General features: G+C 38.5%; 1 protein-coding gene across 2 annotated transcripts in view; it reads left to right on the top strand.

The window, feature by feature from the left end:
* The first annotated feature begins 1671 nt into the window (after positions 1 to 1671).
* The window catches only part of LOC120530890 (transmembrane protein 51-like), a 53115-nt gene continuing 30629 nt past the window's right edge, over positions 1672 to 24157 (top strand). Inside the window, exon 1 of one of the 2 annotated variants that reach the window (XM_039755654.1) lies at positions 1672 to 2011. The gene's annotated coding sequence lies outside the window, so the exon portion shown is untranslated. Of the gene's footprint in view, positions 2012 to 2070; positions 2158 to 24157 lie in introns of those variants that run through there. The other variant, XM_039755655.1, reaches the window with a different exon arrangement.

Genomic DNA, 24157 nt, shown 5'->3' on the forward strand with positions numbered 1-24157 from the left:
TATAAAAATGACAGCTAAGGTGTTGGTGTTTAAAGCACAAGATGGTCAGTTCAGTCAATTCAATTAGCTGACTGTGTGATTCTGGGAAATCACAACTGCTAATGTTTCTGTTATAGAAGTACAGAAACAGTCATACTGGTGATTTATAATTTGCTTTGAATGAGGCTACCTGGCAAAAACGGCAGAATCTCACTTTAATCTTTCAGTCAGCTCTGGGTGGATTTTACAAAATCGATAATGTGGTTGAAATTAAACGTCTTATTAAAGAAAGAAACATCCTCTAACAGGACAATTCAGTAATCTGGCTGGAGAAAAGCTGTTCATTGTATCTTTTAATGACTAATCGGTAAAATGCCTTGGAGTCTGTTACAACATGGTCAGAATGATCAGAATGGTCAGAGAAACAAAGGCTAGAGATTCATTTTATAAATTGTTGAATTTACATACAGTGTCAATCAATGCATACATTTTACTTTGGTTGTTTCATTGGTTTACACCCAAACGATTTATATAAAATAAAAGTCTATTATATTGTATTTTGGTTCTTCTTATACCTTTTGAGATTATAGACACCACCCTTGAAATTTCTGTGCATATAACACCTGTCCATTCTAGTTTATAGGACATCTGCTGATTTCTTCCGCATCTCTTAGTCATCCTTCAGTACATTTCGTATATTACATCAAACTTTCTTCTGGTACATTCTTTATGGGGGGCTGCAAACCGGGATTCTGAGTTGTTTTGTTGTGTAGTGGGTGCAGCAACGCACTGTACCAGTGCATGCTCCCCCAACTTGACTTGACTTGATTCTTTATTTACTTGACCATCTCAGTATTTTTCCTAAACCAATTCCTATATTTCAGTGTACATATTGTTGTTCACTCGACCTTTATTTGGTTTCCCACATTTTTTAACCCTTTATGCTATTTCTTTAAGATGAATGCTATGTTACCCTAAAATTATTCTTCCACAATAAGACCCGATATGATGGTGAAATTCAGAATACAGTCAGATCGGAAACATGAAGAATCCCAGTAAGGACAAAGGCTCATGTTGCTACTCTTGACACCTGGTTAAGACTGGCAAAAAGTTCCATCCCTCTTACCCAGTTCAGGATCGCTGGTAATTCAATATATCTACAATGACAGGCGCAAGGTGGTGACCAAGACGGACACATAACTGTACTTCAATACAGGACGTGTTTACGGTCGCCAATTAACATAACCTGAAACGGGGGAGTCCAATTCGAATCTCAAAAAAACGGCTTCAGCAAACCACCCCCCAGGTTCCCTGGACCCCCTGCAAGGAACGAATTCATAAATGGACTCCTAGAGAGCGGTTACACAATTTTTGATGCTTTAATATTCCAAAAATATAGAGATGAGTTCAATTGACGGCTCCAGATTTTTCTAAACGTGTAATTCTGCATAACTGCCCTGGCGCCCAGTACAGTGTTAGTTCCGACATTAACAAAATTTAACAAGAGCGCTCAGTAAATGGGTGGATGTATTGCGATAACGAAGCGCATTTTAATAGCTTATAACATGTGAAAATTAAACGGATCGATACTTTTGGGTGTGCAGTTACTTACTTAGCCCATACTTTCTCCGTCGTTTTCTCACTTATGATGTGCGCCCCCGCAAGCTCACCTGACGGCAGACGCGCCCAATGGGCGGAGCCTAATGGTAGCGCCTCAGAGACTATTGCAGCTCGCTTCGGGACGAGTGGTCCAAATTGTTCGCCCCAAGGTGAGACGTACAAACTTTGTAAGTGGAGCTAAAGGGTTTTAAGACCCGGGGGCCGACGCCTCCACAAACTATAGTCCCTGGGAGTAGGCAACTTGAACAAAGTTCCTGCCATTCTATCCACCAGAGGAAGAAGGAAACTGAGGATTTGGACAAAGGCCTGCTGGCTTAAGAATCTAAGAAACATCGCCTATTGAAACAGCTGGAGGAGTTCCCCAGCGCCACGTGTGGAACGTTGAGAAAAACCTCTTAAGTGCCAAACATCGGTAAGTCGCACTTTTGTTTTGCTAGCCCGGACCGGAGTGGACCACTGTTTGCGCAGCACATGCTCAGGTCGCTCCTTTTGTTGCCACCCTCGTGTCCCCACGAAGTGGACTGCCTGCTTCGTGGAAGTCATCGTTTTGGATGGGTTGTGAGTACACATTAAGTTACCCCTCCGGTGTTAAAGGTGCCTGAATCGTTTCACTTTCTTACCTGCAGCGCACGCGCAGTTCTCCTGCATGAGACCCACCTGTTTGGGTGAGGTGAGACAAGGGACCGTTGCACTCTGAGTCAGATCCGGCCAGTCTATAGTTCTATTCGCGTCTCATCTTTCTTTTTCTTTAGGCATATTGAGCTGGTTTTTTTTTTAAGGGTAGTGATAACTTTTACCGGAATCGCCATCAGTATAGAGAGAATTAGTACTGAACTCTGTCAAGCTTGGAGTTTCCTCAGAAACAGAGATGGTGTATGGTGGTGGTGGTATCCTCGAGAGACTTGCCTAAAGGGCATACTTCAAGGTTAAAAATAAGCACGTAGGACTACTGATGATACCGCTAAGGTGGTGCGTGTTAATTGCGACAGAGCAGCAGAATACTGGTATACGTGCATACAACAGAGACCATGTTAAGTGTTGTCCATGTTTTATTTAGTATGTCGTTGAGCGAATACAAATATGATTCTGAAGCGACCGTCTGACAAGTTATAATTTATGCAAAATGTTTCTAGTATTTACCCAGACTAAAAAGCTTAATTCATATTGTCTGCTGAATTTGCTAGAGTGCCGGTATAAATGTATTGTTTAATACTTGATAACATGCACCCGTGAAGCTACAATATTTAGGTAAACGTTTAATTTCTTGCTCATCTTGCAAGCAAACATTTTGTTGTTGGTTTTTTTTTTCTCCTGTCTCTCACTTAGTATAATATTCCAGTAAAAGCTGTCTATGACATGAGGTTGCTGAAAGAACATTTTCAGTAATATTTTATACTTATTGTGAGTATAATAATCTGAAATTGCAGCACACTCTGTGTTAGTATAAATGAACCTTTTGAAATATGCTATTTAAAACACCATTTTTTTATATAGCTTCAGAATAATTTGGGATAAAACCCAGATTTAACGTCTTGCATCCCAGCCTTTATTTATTTGACTCCTGTTATCCATGGTGTTTTACAAAACCTGAGATAACAACAATTGGTTATATTTTTATATATACTGTAATCTATATATATATATATATATACATACTAGGGGGTTCTGCCCCCTGCTCGCTTCGCTCACCAACCCCCGGGTTTGGTGAACTGGATATACAATTTAAATAGATTGTTTTCAATTCATTCATTTTTTATTTCTTGATATTTGCCAGTAATAAAGCTGTAGTGAAAGAGTTACTCCCTCCCTAGGGGGCACGCTTTAAGCCAGCTGCCTCTTGTGCCGTGCTGCGTGATCTGCATGTTGCGCTTTGCGTCGATCATTTAAAAGCCTCTACAGCAGCTGTCCTTTGTGCTAGTTTCCGGTGACGTCAAAGTGTCTCCCTGAGATGATCAAGTCTCGACTTAAAATTTTCTTTATGTAATTGTGCCTGTGAAAGCTTTTTTCTCTGGGTATAAAGGTATGTTAGGTTTGTTGTCTGCTTAAAATTGGTCTGTGAGTGAATGTGTCCTACAAAACACTGGAACAACATTTTATATCGAGTGATAGAAATATAGATGGGGCTGCTTATTTTAATTCATGTAACTTTTGTTCAAGAAATTTTTGATGGCTGTTCTACCCTAAGGTATATAGTATGGAAAGTTTGGCTCCATACTACTGTAGATTTGTTACTTGTATAGCGCATTATGACTAACAGGTCCAGGGAACAGCATATGTTTTAGGGAAATAAATACATAAATATATACATATATACACACACACTGGGGGGCTTCGCTCGCCCACCCCCTCAGCCTGTGCTACGCGCCAACCACTTTGCATCTCTGCCGCTCGCTTTGTGAAGCGGGTGGCTGAACACACCCCAAGGAGTCGCGATCGCTCCTCCGACACCCCCACTTAAATGGTGATACAATGGGAAACACAGTTTTATTTTTTTAATTTTTTTAAACCTCCTCTTTGCTTGATCAGCTGCTGGCTTGCTGCTGCCAAGCTGCGTCATCTGCATTTCAGGCAGAGCACTTCTGTCATATCACCTATGTCCATATATTCAATCTCCTTTTGCTTTTACCTTTTCATCAATATCTCATACGTCTCGTCTCCTTCCAAGATTTTTATATATATATATATATATATATATATATATATATATATATATATATATATATATATATATATATATATAAGGGTAAAGTTCTGCCGTGGCTGTCACAGTAAGGCATTATGCAGGTATATTACTGTTAGTATAAAGGAGCCCCAGTAGTGTTTCTTGACATACTTTTGCTGAATGGTACATATATAGTAAAAGCAAAACCTGCACAGGGTTTGTTCCTGCCTTGTGCCCTGTGTTGGCTGGGATTGGCTCCAGCAGACCCCCGTGACCCTGTAGTTAGGATATAGCGGGTTGGATAATGGATGGGTGGATGAAAATAAGTTGCAACAAAAATGCACTGTGCAGTATACATACAAGGTGTTTATATATGTGCAAGGAAGTGTAGCTAATCAGTTATAAAGATGTTAATATAAGAACAGGTGAGTGGAAAACAAAATTATATCTATGTAGATTTCATTAGCTATTATCCATTGGATCATCTGGCTATGTCCTGGGCTCTCCCATAATGATGCCAGACCAACCAGAGGTGGTAATGCTTTCACCCTAATGTCCTGTTTCAGTTGAAAAAGGATCAAAATAGCAGGGCACTGATAAACAAACAACTGCCCATCCATGTGATTCAGATCCTCTTGATCTTGTTCAGAATGGGGGGTTTGGGGAGTTCAGAGCCCATTTCTATAGCATCTGGTGCTAGGTAAGAGCGCGCTCTGGATTGTGTGGAAGTCCATCACATTCCACTTTCACACCCACACTGTTTCATATGGGGACAATTTGAAGTCTGATTGATTGATTACCTGAACCATTATAGCAACTCACTGTTGCTTATTAACATGCTGTTGGTCAGAGCTGCAGAGTGAACTGTCGGCATTGTATAAACTCCAGTGACTCAGCGACTGGGCCAAAAGAATAGGATACTCTGTGATATGCAATCAAAATGACTGACACAATTATTAAAATGTAATATGAACTGCTGTCTTGCCAGCTCTAACAAAAGTATACTGTGTTAGTATAATGTTTGTTTATTCTTCATTCAAATACTGAGACCTAAAGGGCATCTGATATTGGTAGGTAGGTCAGTGCAATATTAGGTAAAGGCTCTTCACCTTCAAAAGTTTCACTTAAGACCTTAATCCTGCAGGAATAATTTTAATGAGAGAAATAAGGTTTAAGCCGTTTGCAATTTTGGTTTTGTAGTTTGCTCCAAATTTAACAGGAAGATAAAGAACAGCCTTCTAAATGAGACTGCTGTGGTGATACATTCCAGCTTTAGTTTAAATTATTGTCTTGCGTGTTCTGTCCAGTGAAATTCCTACTTGCATGTTTGACCTTGCCATTGTTTTCAAATAACTATAAAGGTTTAATCAGATAATCTGAACATCCTAACATAGTGTTACTGTTGTCAATGCTTGGTATTATGCTGCAGAAGTAACCTTGTCCTGTATGGGAAGAAACTACTCTTTAATGATATTTAAGAAGTGGAGAAAGTCATTTGTAGTGTTGAAATGTGATGACTAGAGGTTAAATCTGTGTCAAAGAGAGCATCATAATTTCTTGTGTGCATTCAATCAAGCTACAAGTTAAGCACTTCAGATAAGTCATTGTGGAGAGTTCCAGTCCAATAAAGGAAATTTAGGGACACAAGTTTTACTAATTTTGCTTCATACTGTATTATTAAAGCAGCTGGCTTAATCACATCATGTACTTTTCATCATTTTTATTGATGTCATCTCTCTATATATAAAAAAAAAAAAATATCCTGGAATGTAAAAGCAAGGCGACGATACGTGATCTTCTTGGAAGTTCTTGAAAGACATTTTAAAGACCCGCGAGACAACAAAGACTGGCCACGGAGCGTCTTGCGGGGACTGTAAACATGAGACTTGGTGCCAAGAGATTGTCCCAGGGCCGTCTCGCAGGGACATGGAACATAAGAGTCTTGCAAGACACGCCCTTCTTATCAATTAAGAGCTCGGACAGCCAGCAAAACATTCAGTCATGCAGAGTCACGTGGCACACGCAGAGCCTGTGCTCTCAGAAAGGAAGAAAGAGCAGCATGGAGAAAAGAGATACATATGCAGAAAAAGGTAGAGAATATGAAAGCAGTTACAGTCGAAAGTATTTTAACGTCCTAGCCAAGCTGATGCCTTTTTTATTTTAAGTGACTGTTAGGTCCGTTTGAGGGAGGGCAGAGTGCAGCACAGAAGACTGATAGCTGACCCATGGGAGGAAGGGTTGAAGAGAGTGCTAGAGGGTGCTAAGTTGTGTTTGGGGTTATGCAGTCGGTGATTGTTAAAGTAGAACTTTTGTGACACTTTAGTACGTCAGTCGCTACAGTATCAAAAAAAAAAAGGTAGCACAGATCGCATTGACGCAAACAAAAAGAAATTAGTTTAAGTCGGAGAATTTCAAAAACGGGGTTTAACTCGCATGCATTTATTGGTTACTTTGCAAAAAAATTAACTGCTGATGATGTGGATCGTTTTGTCTGTGCTGAAATTACAAACAGAGAAACCTTTCCTACATTATGGTACAACGTCATTAAACACAAGTCTCACAGACCTCATTTACAAGATTCAGCATATTGGGACACGAAAGATTCCAAATATTGTTTTTACAGAAGTTCTGAAATGAAAGTGAAACTAATAAAATAGCAACGATTCAAAGAAAAAAAATCTTACAAGTGTGTATCCGGAAAACCAAACACTAGGGTTGGCGAGCAAAGCGAGCAGGGGGAAAAGCCCCCTAGTCATTATACAAATAAGTCAATGTTACATGTCTTAATTATACTTCCTAATTATCAACATATGAGGAGAAAAGAATTTGTTCCAGCACCGAAGTTTGAGGGACACATACTAAATGTATACAGGAATGAGTGACTTTGACATGTACGGGAAACAGTTTGGTAAGTACAGTATATAGTACACTGACAACATAACATTCCCAAACGTGCTTATTCCAATATAACCAACAAGAGTTTCTGATAATCCGACTAAATTAATGAGCCAATCCAGTAGAATACTATTTTCGATAATATCAAAAGGCATTTACAACATTCTCATGGTGAAAGCTACACTCCAGGGGTCTCATGCATAACGGTGTGCGTAGAACTCGCACTATAACATGGTGTAAGCACAAAAGTGGAAATGTGCTTACGCGCAAAAAAATCCAGATGCATAAATTTGTGCGAACGCCAGCTTCCATGTTCTTCCGCTACATAAATCCCGGTAAGCGTGAAAAGTAACGCATGTGCATGCGCCTGCTGCCCCGCCCCAACTCCTACCAGAATTACGCCTCTTTGAATATTCAAATCAATATAAATAGCCCTTAAGCTCAGTGTTCTGTGAAAAGGCAATGGCAAAAGTACGAGGGAAAATTTCAATGAATTTCAATGAATACCAAGTGGAGGCACGGAAAAACGTGCCATTTGTTTAAACCGTGGTATAAACAACAAAAGGAAGTTGATCGAGTGACATAGTTTCAGAGAAACTCGGAAGCTCAAGTTCACAAAGTCGCGCAGTGCCCAAAATAAAAAAGAAGTTGTCACATATCGAAGCCAGTGTGAAAAGGTGAGTCGTAGCCGATCGTCTGAGTGTCATATGAAATTTTTTTAGGGTACAGAGAAAAAGAAAAAAAAAAAAGACACACAGTGGGCGGTAAAGCATGTAATGTCAACTTTAATCTCGAAATTCCCACTTTAATCACGTAGTTTATTTTGTCATTAAAGTAGAACATCATAAACTTCATCTTAAAATTGTTTAATTTACTAGTTTCTCCAATCCCATCGTAACTAAAGTATCACGTTAAATGCTTTGTTTTGTATTTGATCTTCTATGTGCTCTGTGTGTGAATCACTACATCCTTCCGGGTTTTCCCTTCCTCCAACAGGATACAGAATCTATTACATTCATGATATTACAGCTCTCTGAATAATTAAAATACTGAGATGTATACGTGATATCATTTTCATGATGATAGGAGTTAAATCATGTTATTAAACATGGGAACACGGTGGCACAGTGATTGTTCATGTCTCACACAAGATGCTTGCTGCGCCATGTGCGACCTTCGATGAAATACATTATTGAAGCAGTACTGTCTCTTTCAAACGTACTAACCTCCAATTCCTGTTCTTACTTTTCTTTCTCCAAATAGACAATCACCACGCAGTCAGCTCTGTAATAGACGTTAAGCCTTTTGTAAGCTTAGAACGCTGATTCTTCAAAACTTTTAAGGAACACTGTAATATCTTCGTAGTATGTGTTTTAATTATTCTATCAATCTATTCATTTGTCCTTCCAGTGTCGCGTTGGCACCAGCAAGAATACAGCAGAGGCAGGAACAATCCGTGAACGGGGTGCCAGCGGCTTGCTAGCGCTGTGGCACCGTGTCCTCACATGTTTAATTATTAACAATATAGATTATTTAAATGAAGTTAGTTTTATCTGTATAATATAATAAACATATTTTGCTGCATTTCATCTTAAAAATGATATCGTCATCACATGTAAATACACGCTTTATAAAGTGGCTCAGGTTGTGCAATATTACAACTGTATCACAAGTTTACAGTGAGGTAATTGTACTTATAAGTACAAACAGTTCTACAAGGAGCACTTGATGGACTGATTGAGTGCGTTTAGAGTTCTTGGGATGAAAATGTTTCTGAACCGCGATGAAAGGCTCTGAAGCGTTTGCCGTATGAGAGCAATTCAATAGACAGCGTGATTGAGGCAGCGGGTGCTTGATGCTGTATCCCGATAATTCTCTTTCTGATCAGCTGCTGTACAGCAGTGATTCACAATCGGATACAGTGATATAAATACTCCGAGTGGTGCAATGAGAGTAATATGGAAAAAGATGATCTGCTGTGGCAACCCCTAACCGGAGCAGCTGAAAGAAGGTGCAGTGAAAGTAACAATGCTAAAGCAGCTATGGTATTTAGAAAAGTTTGACCATTCTGTGGACCATTATATTGTTACAGGTTAATTAAAATCAGATGCATTAAACTAATAAACAATATGCGGTTAATGTCAGAGTTTTTATAAAGCCGCGTCAGGGATGTGGATCTAAAAAAGAAAGGGTAACCACACAGGAACAGTAGCACAGATTTGACCCTGGGTGCCGCCAGTCTGCAAAACTGAGCGCAGAACTTGCAAACAAGCTACCGTGGAAATGTGCATGGCTTTAGGCCAAGTTTAGGTTTTATACATCGCAATTTGAACGTGGAAACGTTCTTGCGCAACAATTTTGTGTGTACGCACCGTTTATACATGAGGCCCCTGATCTTCATAAAGCTTTTGTTTTTAAGGACAGTGTCATTTATTATGGTTTATTTATTATGGTTTGTGCAAGTTTAGAAACAAATGGTGAATTTTCTTTTTAATTTCTTAACCTCCTTAGCGTTGGTCCTGAGCATCAATTGGGCAACTGTATAAATGTGTCCTGTGTAAGTGTTAGACCTGCGGATCACTCGGGTTGTAAAAGTGACAACCGCGTTAGTGCCGAGCGTTGCATGGAAAACGACATAGGAGTGTCAGGTCCAAGTGTTACCTGGGCAATGGTGTAGGCGCATCTTCTCCTAGCCTCATAGTGGTGTCTTTCAAGAAATGTTTTTCAGCAGCCCAGGTGTTACATGCTGTTGACAGTGATACGAGCAGTGATGACAAAATGAATCTGTCTTTAGACAGTGAAACTGAAAGAGATTCTGATGAATCCGAAAGTCACGCTCATGTAAATGACACATGTGCAGTGTGCTGTTCAAAAGCTGATCAGTCTGGAAAGAAAATCTGCAAGGAATCATATTATGCCCTGACTGTGACATTGGATTGTGTATTTCACCACGTATCAAGATATACCACACCAATGACACGTTTTGACAGTATATACAATATAAGCATTATTATTATTCATATCATTAGTATACTTCCTAAAAATCTGACGTTGTACTTTTAGTGTTTTGTATGTTTTACAGTAGAAAGATGAGATTTAATAAATATGTAATTTTTTCAAGCCAAAAAATGCAAATCTAAGGATGTTAAGGACATTTAAATGTAGATATAACTTTGGTAAAGTCTGACCAAGGCTACTCTGAAAGAATGGGGTTAATACTATTCAAAAGCGATGCATTATTAGTTATGTTCAGTGAAAGTGTGTGTTTGCTTTAAAATCATAAACAAAGAATGTTTGGAATTGGGACTGAAGGAGAGAAGGTATATTGAATTTAAGAAACCAATCAACATTCAAGTTTTAGAAAACAGTCTTTTCTCCTTAAATTGTATAATAAACATAAATAACCACTGCTTATCATGTAGACTATATGGTTTGAAGATTTTGTAACCGCCTTTACATTTTTATTTTCATCTTTGTATTGTAGTTCACAGAATTGTATTTAAAAAAGATTTATACAATATAATTTTCTAGGACACCTCCGAGTTATGAAAACCACACTAAGTCACTTTAAAGTAATAACAAGATGAACAAAAAAATTGTGTATATTTTTTATAAGTTAAACCTGGCAATGGAAAGAACTTTCTCAGAGTTTCAAAGGTGGATTTACATGTCAAAATGCCATTCTGTTCAAGAGTTAGCTTACAAGTATAAGACCAGCATGATTCACCAGTTTGACCACCTCAGATAGCAGTACAGGTGCTCTGCTGAATTCTGCCCTCATGAGTTACAGAGTGTCGAGAGCGTCTGCACTGTGTACTGTATATCCTCTTAGCAGCAGTGTATCTTCTCGAGTATTAACACAGGCTAATGAGATTGCAAAGAGGCAGCATCCATTTTCAAAACCTGAGCAGGGTTTATAGCTGGGGTTGATTTAGCATCACCAGTTCTTCTAACCAGCAAATCTATGTTGGGAAAAGTCCAAAGTGTCATCCTCTGTGATTTGTATGCCTCATTTATACATTTTGTCACAGTGAAAATGATCAGATTGTTAACAAAAACATAATTTTACATAAGAGACCCAGATTAAACAAATAAACATTTTCATATGTATTCCATTTATTCATGAAAGAAAGTTAAGTAATAGTCATTGTGATGATATGAATTACTTTCCTGTGATCTTTAACTGCTAAGTCACACTTAGTAGCAGTGACTGTGGCCGGAGGTTTCCCATAATTATTGATTAGTCTGTGCCTTCCCTCAGAACTGCTTCATCTCTGACATTTTGTGTGTTTTCAAGCATTACTTTGAGGTCTTGCACGTTGACAAAACCCGTGTGTTTTTATTGTCTTACTGCATGACTCAGCAGTACTTCAGCTCAAGGATAGATGGCTTGAAATTCTCCTGAAACATTTGCTGATACAGAGCAGAATTTATTGCTCCTTCAGTTACGACAAGTATTTTGGTTCCTGATACAGCAGAACGTTACCAAGCTAAGACACTACCTCCACCCTGTCTTGAGATTCCTACCATGAAGTGAAATGCTTTTTCAAAGAAATAACTGGGCACGTGTCATTAAGCAGAAATAATTCATTTATTTTTGATATACAGTATAGACTATATTTCTGCAACTGACTATTTATTCATGTTCATTTTGGCAAAACTGAGGCAAGAACTCCTTTCCTTGTATTTAACGAGCAGTTTCTGTTTTCATACCCTGATAAGCATTTTAGTTTTTTCCCAATACCTTATATGAACTTCGCCCAGGTAAGAGAGGCCTACAGATCATTCAGATCTTGTTGAGGTTCTTTGTAGCATCATGGAAAATCTCAGAACTTGCTGTAGAAGAGATTTTGGAAGGACAGCTACTCCTATACAAACTTTCTCTGCATGGACAATATAGCTTGAGCCCAACAGACATTCCCCTTTTTTCTACAAAAGAGAAGCAGGCTTAAATGTGCCCAATGCCTGAAATGATATTGCGGTGAAATTTGAAAAAGCACTTTGAGTTGAAGCGCAAACCGTTTCCTGTCCACTGTTTAGGTCTACTTTCCAAGTTTAAGTAGAAGTGAAACAGAACAGTCTTGTTGCATTTTATGGCATGTGATATAAAAGAAGTTGCATTTTTTGTAGACAGTAGGAGAGGAGATGGAAAAAAAATTGAGACAGAAACTTTCTAAAGTGAGGGAGCACTTCACCGAAAAGGGAAAAAAAGTGGAATCCAGATTATGCAAAGCGGAGCTTTCTTTTCATGGCAGCACCACCGCGATGCATGAGCATCTGAAACGCAAGCGTCCTGGAGCTGTGATGCCGCCGTTTCTTGAGAATTTATGCTGGCGCTCTTAGTTAGTTAGGGTCAGATCAGGAGGGGAGGGAGAGCGTGAATGAGACTGAGAAGTGAAAAGTGAAAAAAACTAACTTTTACAAGTAACAAATTTACACCCAATCTGTTTGTTTTCAAATAATATTGCATTAGTGCGATGATGTTTTCTGATTGGTACTATTCAGGTCATACAATGATTTCTTCAAAATGTCTCATATATTTGTTTCTTTTATTTCCCTGGTGCTGCGCGCTGACACCAGAAGGCGTGAGCTTATTCAGTACTAGCAGCAGCACATGCGTGGCCGGTTACTTGTGCTATAACAAGTTGACCTGGCGGCGATCAAAGCACATGTACTGTGCAAGGCATGTACACGGTCCACTGACAAAGGAAGAGAGTTCATGGCTCGCCTTGTAGAGGAACATTCTTTCTTTCCTCTGCATGTCCTGGAGTCCTGTGCAGACTGGGCAAGATAGGGGGGGAAAAAGAACGCAGTCACTGATTTCAACTGTAAGAAGGTACATGAATGAATACGAATAATGTTGCATCCGTGCCACAACGTTTTCCGAAATGTACTATAAGGTCATAAAATGAATAATTCCAAATATAATCTATACCTATGTCTCTGTCTTTTTGTCAGTGCGGCTTTGACATCACGGGCCATAAGGCACATACTAATTCAGCGTTAGCAGGAGCACTCAATAAAACTGAATTAAAAAAAATCAAGTGACAATGAGATACGAATAAGGCAGATTTGCCAGCGTCTGTGTGTCAGCTTTTATCCATCCAGATCAGAGAATTTCCAGTTCGATTTGTCTCAAAACGCCACTCACATCTGCAGTTATTCCCAGTGTCAGATCCCTGATGGGGGCGGTAGTATGTATCGTGATCGTGACTGACAGAATTAAAGTGAAAAAACAATGGCAACTTTTACAAGTACTATACATTTACAGTGGCTGTTACAGATGCAAATCAAATGTATGTATTTATTGTATAATATTAACAATAAGAGCAACTCACAACTCAAAACGGTAAATATACGAGGCAGTCAGGATCGAACCAGGGGACTGTTGATTATAAGGCAGCAATTCCTACTGCTGCACCACGGAAGCTGCTGTTTTGTCCTTGAACCTTTTGTGAAAGTGTTTATTTGATTGTTGCACTTCAGGCTTTAAACATTATATAGTTTATGTCTACATTTTGTCATTTATTACTAAAATATGCAAAACATTTCAGTTTTAACAATGTATGTTTTAGTTAAGTTAAATGCGCTTTTTTTGTTTAAAGACTACGTGCACTTTAGTTTGTATTGTTTAACGTATTTCTTTTTTATTGTGATGGTCACACTAATATAAAAACATCTGATTATTTTCAAATTCATATGTTTCACTGGCTTTTTAATTTGATTATTATTAATTTTAATCGTGTTAATGCAGAGACATTAGGGTGATATTCAGACGTGAGCAGATGAGGTAAGACATGCACTGGAGTCCAGAACCGGATGTGCAACCACAGGTCGCAGGCATCAGAATAGTCAGGTATGAAATAATCGTGACTAATCGATTAATAAATTGAACGATTACTCGAACTACCAAAATAATCATTAGTTGCAGCCCTATCCCTATGACTACATGGCTTCATGTGACCCTTAACAGCATTGCCAAGTTTGCTTATGACAAAATGGTGGTAGGCCTGACGACAAACAGTAAGCAAGCTTGCATGAATTGGAGAGTCAGTCACACTGGTGTCGGGGCCACAATCTACTCTTGAATGTCAACAAGACAACGGAGCTGATTGTGGACTTTGGAAGGAAACATTAGAGACACTACCATCTCTTCTGTAATAACAACACTCGGGTGGAGCGGGTTGACAGTTTCAGATACCTCGGTGGAAAAATAGCACAATGTTTTTATCACCTCGGATGCCTCAGGGATTTCAGGCTACAATTCTGTCTCAAATCCCCCCCCCACCACCAATAACTAAAGAACTAACACACACCACCATTGATAGTAACCAGATAGAAAGCATTACTTTATTTCCTCAACCAGCTGTAATATTAGGCGAGATGCTGCAGAATGCAATGTACTCGTATCTGCCCTTGCCATGTTTGTGATGCTAGTGTTTTTTAATATACTTAGTACAGTCTGTGTTTTGCCAAGTGCCTCTGTTACTACAGGTTACATTAAAATATTGTAAATGGGCTTGAAATTATAATTCTTATCATGTGGAGAACCATTCTTTGAGGTTGGCAAAAAATGGAAAAGATGGGATTTATAGAGTCTTCTGTGCTGAGCACAGTTGAGAAAGTGTGTGAAAGCAGACTTTTAGAGCTAAAAATGTGTCTGTCTGCTTTTCTAATGATGAAAGTGGTTGAAAGTTACATTTTGAGGGATTTTGTAAGAGTACAGTTTGCTTTTTTTTGTGTATCTGTGAGTGAATCAGAAGAATGATGTGTTTTTATTCTATGCTTCTATGAAATTTAATTCATATTTTGATAATTGTTATGTGCTGTGCAGTATGGTGGCACAGTGGTTAGAGCTGCTGTCTCATGGGTCTCCAGATTTGAATTCTGTGCCAGGTCTTTGAGTGGAATTTGTGAGGACTTTCTTCTGGACGCTCTGGTTCCTACCTTAATCTCCAAAGAGGTGTGTTACAGTGTGTTCTTTGGGCTGTAAATTGACTCCATGTTGGTGTATGCAGGTATGCGTAAGACCAGTGGTAGAGTAGCCATGGTTGTTTCCTGTCTTGCTGCCACTGCTGCTGGGGTAGGCTTTAATGTTATGTTGCCTTTACTTAATTTTAAGTTTCCATTGCATGTGTTGGCTTCAAAACCTTGCCTGCCTTGCTGGTATTGGCAGCTGTCAATCTGTCAACATTGCTATCTCTGTCTCTCCATTTGACTGTATTATCATAAGAATAGACAAAGCTCTTAATTCATTACTTTGCAAATCACCGATTGTAATACACATACATGTATTTTTATGATGTACATCATTTATAATGGCCCCAAATGATGTATTTGCATACATGTGCCTTTTCTGACTCTAGACAGATGGTCACATAATAGAGCACAGTTTGACACTGTGTGTCCTTTTATTGTTTATTTTCTAAACCTAAATAAATCAATTTCTTCAGTCTGATGGCATTTATTTGAATGAATGGTCTAAAATAATGCAAAGGAACAGTTAAACCATACCAAAGATAAGTAAAAGACAGTATCTTTACAGTACTTTTGACAGTTCAAGTTAAAACAGTTTTGAAAAAGTTAGCAACCGATTCTTGAAACAGAATTGCAAAACGAAACTACAGACGTGTAGTAAAATAATTTTTATTTATCTATAAAGACACAGGAAAAAATGCAATATCCCAAATGCAGCCATACACCGTGTTTAAAGATGTGAATGAATGCTTGCTAGAAACATAATATAGAACTAAAGATAAAACATGAAGGACATTGTATTGACAGTAGGTAGTCTTTTAGAACAAATGTGTTTTTTAAAGCTGTCTATACTTGCGTTTGATCATTGACGCAAGCAACTCCAGAAACGTTATCTAAACTGCAGGCTGCTGTTTCTTAGCGCGGCAAGACACAAAGTATGGCAAGTACAAGATGACACAAGAATGTTAACTTAATCATTCTTTTTGTCATAGTCATTAGGAAGTTCAATTCACCTGCTAAATAAAAATACAAACTCAGTATTTGGTACACTGTATTAATCTGTATGAAAATAAAATCACTAGTAACGCAGTTTACCCCATAACGTATACTCAGACTTTGAAGAGAGAAAAGGAAGAAAAACACACCATGAAGGGTGCTGTGTATATTGCAGTTTGTAATGTTTAGGTAGCTTAGAGCGTGTGAAATGAAGGGACGAGGGCTTACGTGTTGTGCAGATGTCTCACTTCTGGTGTGATGCAAATTACTGGCTAGTTTAGTTTTTTTACCCTAACAAAGTACAAATATTTTCTGGGCATAAGTTAGGTAAGCAAAAGTGTGCATTAGCCTCTTTTGGGGCTGAATATTTTTCCAAAAAACAGTTTTCTGAAAAGCACACAAAGCAATGAAATCAGCCAAAGACGTCTGTTGCTGCGTGCTGTGGCCTCCACTTCAACAGGAATGTGCGACAGGCTGACTGCCAGGCTGTGTTCGGATGGTGGGGGGCAGCATCGGCGTTTGTAGTCCCATTGCATTGCAATCTGGTTTGTAGCTCTTGTCAGTGTAAGTGACGGTCCTCCCGGTCAAATGTAGCCATAGACATGTCAGCTACGTGAAAATGTTCAGTGCCATGATCAACTGGGGACTGATCAGCTGATGCTGGTACCTCACATTCATTTTCGATCACTTTGAGTCCAACAAGTCAGAGTCCACCGTGTAGAAAAGGGCGCTCGCCACAACCGTCTGATAGAACATCTGCAGCATCTTATTGCAGATGTTGAAGGACGCCAGCCTTCTAAGGAAGTATAGTCGGCTCTGTCCTCTCTTGCACAGGGTATCAGTATTGGCAGTCCAGTCCAATTTATCATTCAGCTGCACTCCCAGGTATTTCTAGGTCTGCACCCTCCTCACACTTTCACCTCTGATGATCATGGGGTCCATGAGGGGCCTGGTCTTCCTAAAATCCACCACCAGCTCCTTGTTTTTGCTGGTGTTCAGTTGTTGGTGGTTTGAGTCGCACCATTTACCAAAGTCCATGCCCACTCCTGATGCAGCCCGCAATAGCAATGTCGTCGGCAAACTTTTGCATGTTGTGCTTTTTAATAATAAATCATAGCGGATCACACTTATGTGTTACTTTTCCATCTTGGTTGAAGAAGCCCTATCCAACCATGTACTCTTAAATACAATTTCGCTCTTCTGTTTTTATAAGGCAGATTCAGTATTTTAAAGCACTCAGTAATCCCTTGTGAAAACATTTAATTTAAATTAACGATCGTGTATCTTGGGTATAGAGAGGTAGACACATGCAGCCCTTTCAACATTGTTAGATTTTATTTATTTTTTTTTTTTGGCCATTTCCCCTCAACTAAGGGCTACAATCACCAAGGAACATTTTACAAGCTTAGCTGTATATGGTCCAGTAGATGAGGCTTTTTGTTTGGTACATTCGGCCTTCCTCTGTTTTCAGATTACGGCCTGGCTCAATACACTGTGTGCACAATTATTAGGCAAGTTGTATTTTTGAGGATTAATTTTAATATGGAACAAACACAGTGCTATCAGTCAATCCAAAATGTTAAGAAACCTGAATGTTTCACAACGGAAATGTGAGTGTGAACATCATCAGGGGAATACATATGTGCGCACAATTATTAGGCAACTATTAGTGTGCAGATTTATTATGCAACTAAAGGAAAAACGAAAATTTTCCCATCTCGCTTGTTTATTTTCATCTGTTATAGTGAGAATAATAAACAAACACCTCAAAATTTACAAATAAACATCTCTGACATTTCAAAAAAAATAAATCAATCAATCAATGACCAATATAGCCACCCTTCTTTCCAATAACAGTCATAAGCCTTTCCATTCGTGGAGTCTGTCAGTTTCTTGATCTGTTGACGATCAGCTTTTTGTGGAGCAGTGACTACAGCCTCCCAGACACTCTTCAGAGAGGTGTATTGTTTTTCTCCCCCGTAAATCTAGCGTTTAAGAAGTGCCCACAAGTTCTCGATAGGGTTTAGGTCAGATGAGGAAGGGGGCCATGTCATTATTCCTTCATCTTTAAGGCCTTTACTGGCTGGCCACGCAGTGGAGAACTTCGATGCAAGTGATGGAGCATTGGCCTGCATAAAAATCATGGTCTTTTTCCTGTATCACTGTTTGAAGAAAGTGTCTTGAAAAACTGGCAGTAGGTTTGGGAGTTGATTTTGAGTTCATCTTCAATGCAAAAAGGTCCAACTAGCTCATCTTTAAAAATACCAGCTCATACCAGTACCCCACCTCCACGTTGGAGTGGAGCTCTATGCCCATTACTGATCCACAGGTCCATCCATCTGGTCCATCAAGAGTCACTCTCATCTCATCGGTCCATAAAACCTTTGAAAAAATCTGTCTTCAGATATTTCTTGGCCCAGTTTTGACGTTTCAACTTATGTTTCTTGTTCAGTGGTGGTTGGGTTTCAGCCCTCCTTACCTTGGCCATGTCTTTGAGCACTGAACACCTTGTACTTCTGGGCACTCCAGGTAGGTTGCAGCTCTGGAATATGAAAGTACTGGAGGATAATGGGTTCCTGGTAGCTTCACGTTTGATTCTTCTCAAATCTTTGGCAGCTAATTTGCGTCTTTTGTTCTCAACACGTTTCTTGCGACCCTGTTGACTATTTGCAACAAAATGTTTGATGGTTCTGTGATCACACACCAATATCTTAGCAATTCCAAAAGTGCTGCATCCCTCTGAAAGACTTTTTACAATTTTTGACTTTTCAGAGTCAGTTAAATCTCTTTTTTGGCCCATTTTGCCCGAGGAAAACTAGCTGCCTAATAATTCTGCACACCTTGATATAGGGTGTTGATCTCCTTAGGCCACACCCTCCCTCATTACACAAATACACATCACCTGACGTGCTTAAATCCAATAAGCATTCAAGTTAATACAGCTTGGAGTTGGAATATACGCATTCAAAATGATGATATGGTCAAAATACTCACTTGCCTAATAATTGTGCACACAGTGTAGTAAGCTACCCAACCCAGGTGTACCTAGATCTAACACAGATTAGCCAGTATAAGGTGGAAGATGTCTGCTAAGGTAGATGAGTTAATATTGACCAATGAATATTGATACGTGTAATGGCATTTCTTTAAACCTATGGGATGCTTAGGATCCAACTATCTGTTCACTATTTAGCAATACACTTAAAATATTTGGATTGTTTCCAGATAAATGTTTGTTTTTTCCCTGTGTGTTTGTATATGTAAATATCACTGGAATAGACCTCATATCTGACCTTTCTGATTGGTAGGGCCGAAACATAGCTGACTGCAATCTCCACCTGATGCTGTTTCATCTCCACAGAGACCTGGTTGGCCTGCAACTCCCTGTTCTGAATAAGCAGATGGCACACTGCTTTTTCCTCCTCGCATCTTTGTACATTTCCTAATACAGACACACGTGTGATCATGTTACCTTATACAGAGAGCAATCAGCCTTTAGTGTTTATACATTTAGACCACTTTCTCCAATTCATTTTTCCACGAACATCTGCTTGCCTCAGGCACTTTGCCATCCTTCGCACATGTATTGTAGGCCGAATTGGAAAATGATTATGATTGGCAACAATGCCTAGCTGAGTTACCCTTGACCAAATAGTATAGGTATACTTTTCTTGATAGCAAAAATCCTGTCCTTTGTGCAGTTTTCTGTGAAACGGTGAAATAACGAAAAATGGTAAGTCCTGTGCTTTTATTTTTCTTCTGTGCCTCTGGGTATTAATTTACAAATATCCTAGACACGATCATCATGAGATGGAAAAATGGCTGGTATTGTCAGAGGGCTGTGCTGTACGTTTGTTCTACAATGAATTCTTTTTCTGTGAGCAGATACTTGGACTATCATGAAAACGTCTCTATTGTAGAATGAGAAGAAATACAACAGAAACCCACCGATATCAAGTTTTGTTATTCACAGGAGAAGGATTTGGTTTTAAGGAAAACCGAGCAACCATTGGTTTGCAGTTAATAAAAAATAAAGAGAATTTAAAAAAAAATGTGAGATTTTGTCTGAAATATTAGATTTAAACAAATTGCTGTCTTCCGTTATAGCAAGAAAGATATACTGTGAAGGTAGTTCTATTCTAGGTAAAAAATAAATAAGATTTGTAAAATGTCTATAAACTAAAATACATAGAACATCAACTACCACAGGTATTTTAAAATGGCACAGGTGTTGCCATCTTTTAGATGAATAAAATACACAGAATTGCTGTTTGTATTATCCATTATCTCTTTTGTTCTTGTCCATGTTCTGCCATTACAATAACCTTAAGCTTACATATGTCTAAATATCGTTTTTTTATTTGTTCAAAAAGTAGTATTTACAAAATTTTCATAAAATGCTCCATTATATATTATTATTATTGCTTTGTTTATCATGGCACCTGAGTGTGACAAAACCTTTCACTCTCAATACTTTTACAGCTATCTAAAGTGGCTGGTTTTAGTTGTTGTTGTTTTTTATATCAAATGCTGTGCTCTTTTTTAAATACAATATTTTATCATTTGTTTCAGCAGCCTCAGTTCCACCATTACTATGAGCACCCCACTGTTCACTAACAAAGCTGCAAATAGTCCCACTTAATTGACGTTACATAATCAAAGCCATTGTATTTTTGGGAGAGTTCGAAGCCTGTTGAAAACCATCAACACTGGATTTAAAATGAATTCAAGTTGACTTTAATGCTTTTTTAATGGTATTGGACAACAAGCATTTGTTTGTAGAGTGCAAGTTAGACCTAACTGTTTGTTAATTGTACCCATAAAACAATGCAGTGTGTTTAGATGAGGTCATACATTTTTAGAATAAGCCTTTTTACAGAGGGTGTTATGACTTCATGGCAAGTCTGCACTCACATTAGTGACTAGGCAGTTTATGTACAAAATTAAGTTCTTCTAATGTAGACGAGTTGTTTTTAGCACCTTTAGTTTTAGGGTGGCCTTTCATAATTGGTTTGATTGCTACATCCACAACTTAACTAAAGACACTTACATTAAACCTACTGTATGCTTAATATTCCATTTTAACAGTTTAAGATCCAGCTACGTACAGTACAGTAATTGTGAAGGACAGTCTCTGCATATTGTGCAAATGCTGGCTGGTTAACTGGATACATATTATAGATGGCCTGAAATAGTGACTTTTTTTTTGCAGAACCAGTATAACGTGGTGCTTCGTGGCATTTTCCTAACGTTTTGCAACCAACACTTTTTTCATTATCAGTATTCTTCAGGGTACAGACATAATGTCCAGAACAACATCTGTGCTCTGATTACTATTTAAGTGCTCTAACAGATTATTATCGCTGATAACTATTCAAGGTTGTTTATTTATTTTCACTGCTGTCTACAATTTGATACTTAATGTGGTGTTATGATTTACTAGTGTTGCTTTGATCTTTGGACCTCAACCCCTGCATATGAATAGACCTGTTTTATACACACAGCTGTACAAAAATACTTAACCTCTTAGAAGAACTGCTTAACTAGGTGGAGATAAGTTGCAACATAAGGGTAGTTAACGTATATTTGGCTTCTTGATGGGTAAGGCTTGACATAGTCCTAGCCAGACTGATACTGGCAGTGTAATTAGAAGTTTAAATGGTTTTGGGCCTAGTGTTAACTGAAACTTCAAACAGTAAGTAACTTAGAGCCAATAGCACTGTGTGGTACATTTGTCTATACTGGTACTGGCTTCATACAGTGGTGAGAATTTTTAATTTTAATGGTAATTGATGATAGTTAACAACCTTTACATACTCATGAAACAAATCTATTAAATAAAATATTGCCATTTCTACTGCCTAACCCAGAGTAGTAACATTAAGGTATACAGGCTAACTCTTTTTAGTTTTAAATACAAAAAAAAAAACGCTTTATATAAAAACAAAATGCAACATCCATCACTTGGTCCAGGTTTAGATTTAAAAATGCAGACACTGACCAAATATATTGTGAACTTTCCAAACAGTATATTGTTGAAAAGGGTGATAACACACACCTTAAAAGTATCCATGCTTGTGACTACAGTGACTGTTTGTAGAAGTGACCCATGGCTTATGTTGGTATGAAGCAAAAAGCAAAAATGAAACCAACTTTGATCTACAATTACCAAGTCATTTGCCACCAGATGATTTTAAAAAGAGGAAACTCTGGAATGAAATAATGAATGCTTTGTTAAAACACATTACTACAGTAATGGAAAAAGAGGGGAGTTTGCATGTTCTCCCCGTGTCTGCGTGGGTTTCCTCCGGGCGCTCCGTTTTCCTCCCACAATCCAAAGACATGCAGGTTAGGTGGATTGGCGATTCTAAATTGGCCCTAGTGTGTGCTTGGTGTGTGGGTGTGTTTGTGTGTGCCCTGTGGTGGGTTGGCACCCTGCCCAGGATTGGCTCCTGCCTTGTGCCCTGTGTTGGCTGGGATTGGCTCCAGCAGACCCCCGTGACCCTGTATTCGGATTCAGCGGGTTAGAAAATGGATGGAAAAAGAGGGATTCATACAACATTAGACTCCAGGTACATAATGCCAAGATGTTGTTCCTTCACCACAACAGCAATCCGACAAAAGAATGCAGGCTAAATATCCAGCTATAAGCTAGTTCAGTTGACTGTTTTGCATGCGGAATGGATCCTTATATAAAGTTGACTTCACTTTTTATTTACAACGACAGGATGTTAATAAGGAAGTGCTTGCAAACCTCATACTTTTAGAGAATCTAGTATGCATGAAACCTTAACATGCTGTTAATCTACTTAATGCAATGGATCTTAATGGCAGTCTCAACGGCTGGATGAGATTACAGTTTTGGACATCATCTTCATATGGCTGTTCAGTCAGAAAAAAATGACAACAGGTTTACAATGTTACATGATGTAATTTTTGAATTCACAATTGCTGGAATTTTAATTAGGCTATATTATATAATGAATTTCAGCCTCAAGTAGTTTTCCTTTCCTTTATACCCAAATTGCCTTTCTAGGAATAAATGCTTTATAAGAAGATAGCAATTAGATATTTTTCTCAAAATCATATGGGCTCTACACAGTATCCTCTTAAATTTCTGTTTACAAACAGAAAATATATATTAATAGTAGAGTAGTGTTCTTTTCCTGTTTTGAAGTTCACCTAAATGATAAGCACCATTCAAACTGGAAACATGTAGAAGAAATATCAGATACAGTTGCTGGGGCTTCTAAACCAAAGCACAAGAAGACCCTAGGAGGTCCTTTTAGAAAGCTCAAGGACTGTTTTTGCCAGCACACATGCATTTAAGAAAGAGCTGCAAAGCTGTTTGCAGATGATTGAGTCAGAGAGTGAGTTTGACCCTCTACAATGGTGGAGAACCAATACGACCCATTTACTCACTTAGCAAAGAAATACCTCTGTACAGTATTCCAGCATCTAGTGCCCAGTATGAAAGGGCACTTGGTACAGGTGGAAGCATTGTTACTTGCCATAGAGTGTCATTCAAGCCTGATGGTATGGGCTTGTCTTTCTGTCCCACTGCATTGGCCCCTGATGTCAGTGTCAGCACTTGAACACATAATTTGTGAACAGCCTTACATGTGTTTGTTTGGTTTGATCTATTCTGTCGCTTTTTTGTATTCTGTTTTGTCCATATTCTTTAAATATTGGAAATCCTTAAAGTCAATAGTGTGAACTAAAGTATCTGTACTTTAGTGAGCAGTTTATTTTTCTATTCGATTTTTGTGTAGTTTATACAAATATTTAAAATAGTGTCCAGTAAGAGTTACAGTAATATCATTTAGTGAATGGTTTTATTACAGTGTGGAACAGTTAATGATACATAAAGTAAATAATAGCAAAATTTCCTTCTGGGAATTTTTTTTTCCTGGTGAAATTCTGAAATACTGGTAAAATATTTGCAATCTTTTTGACATTGAGCACTGGTACTCTAGAGGCATTACCTTACCTTACCAGCTGAAATATCCATCGTTGCTCAGGAGGAAA

The sequence above is a fragment of the Polypterus senegalus genome, chromosome 6 (genome assembly GCF_016835505.1).
Source record: "Polypterus senegalus isolate Bchr_013 chromosome 6, ASM1683550v1, whole genome shotgun sequence".
Classification (NCBI taxonomy): domain Eukaryota; kingdom Metazoa; phylum Chordata; class Cladistia; order Polypteriformes; family Polypteridae; genus Polypterus; species Polypterus senegalus.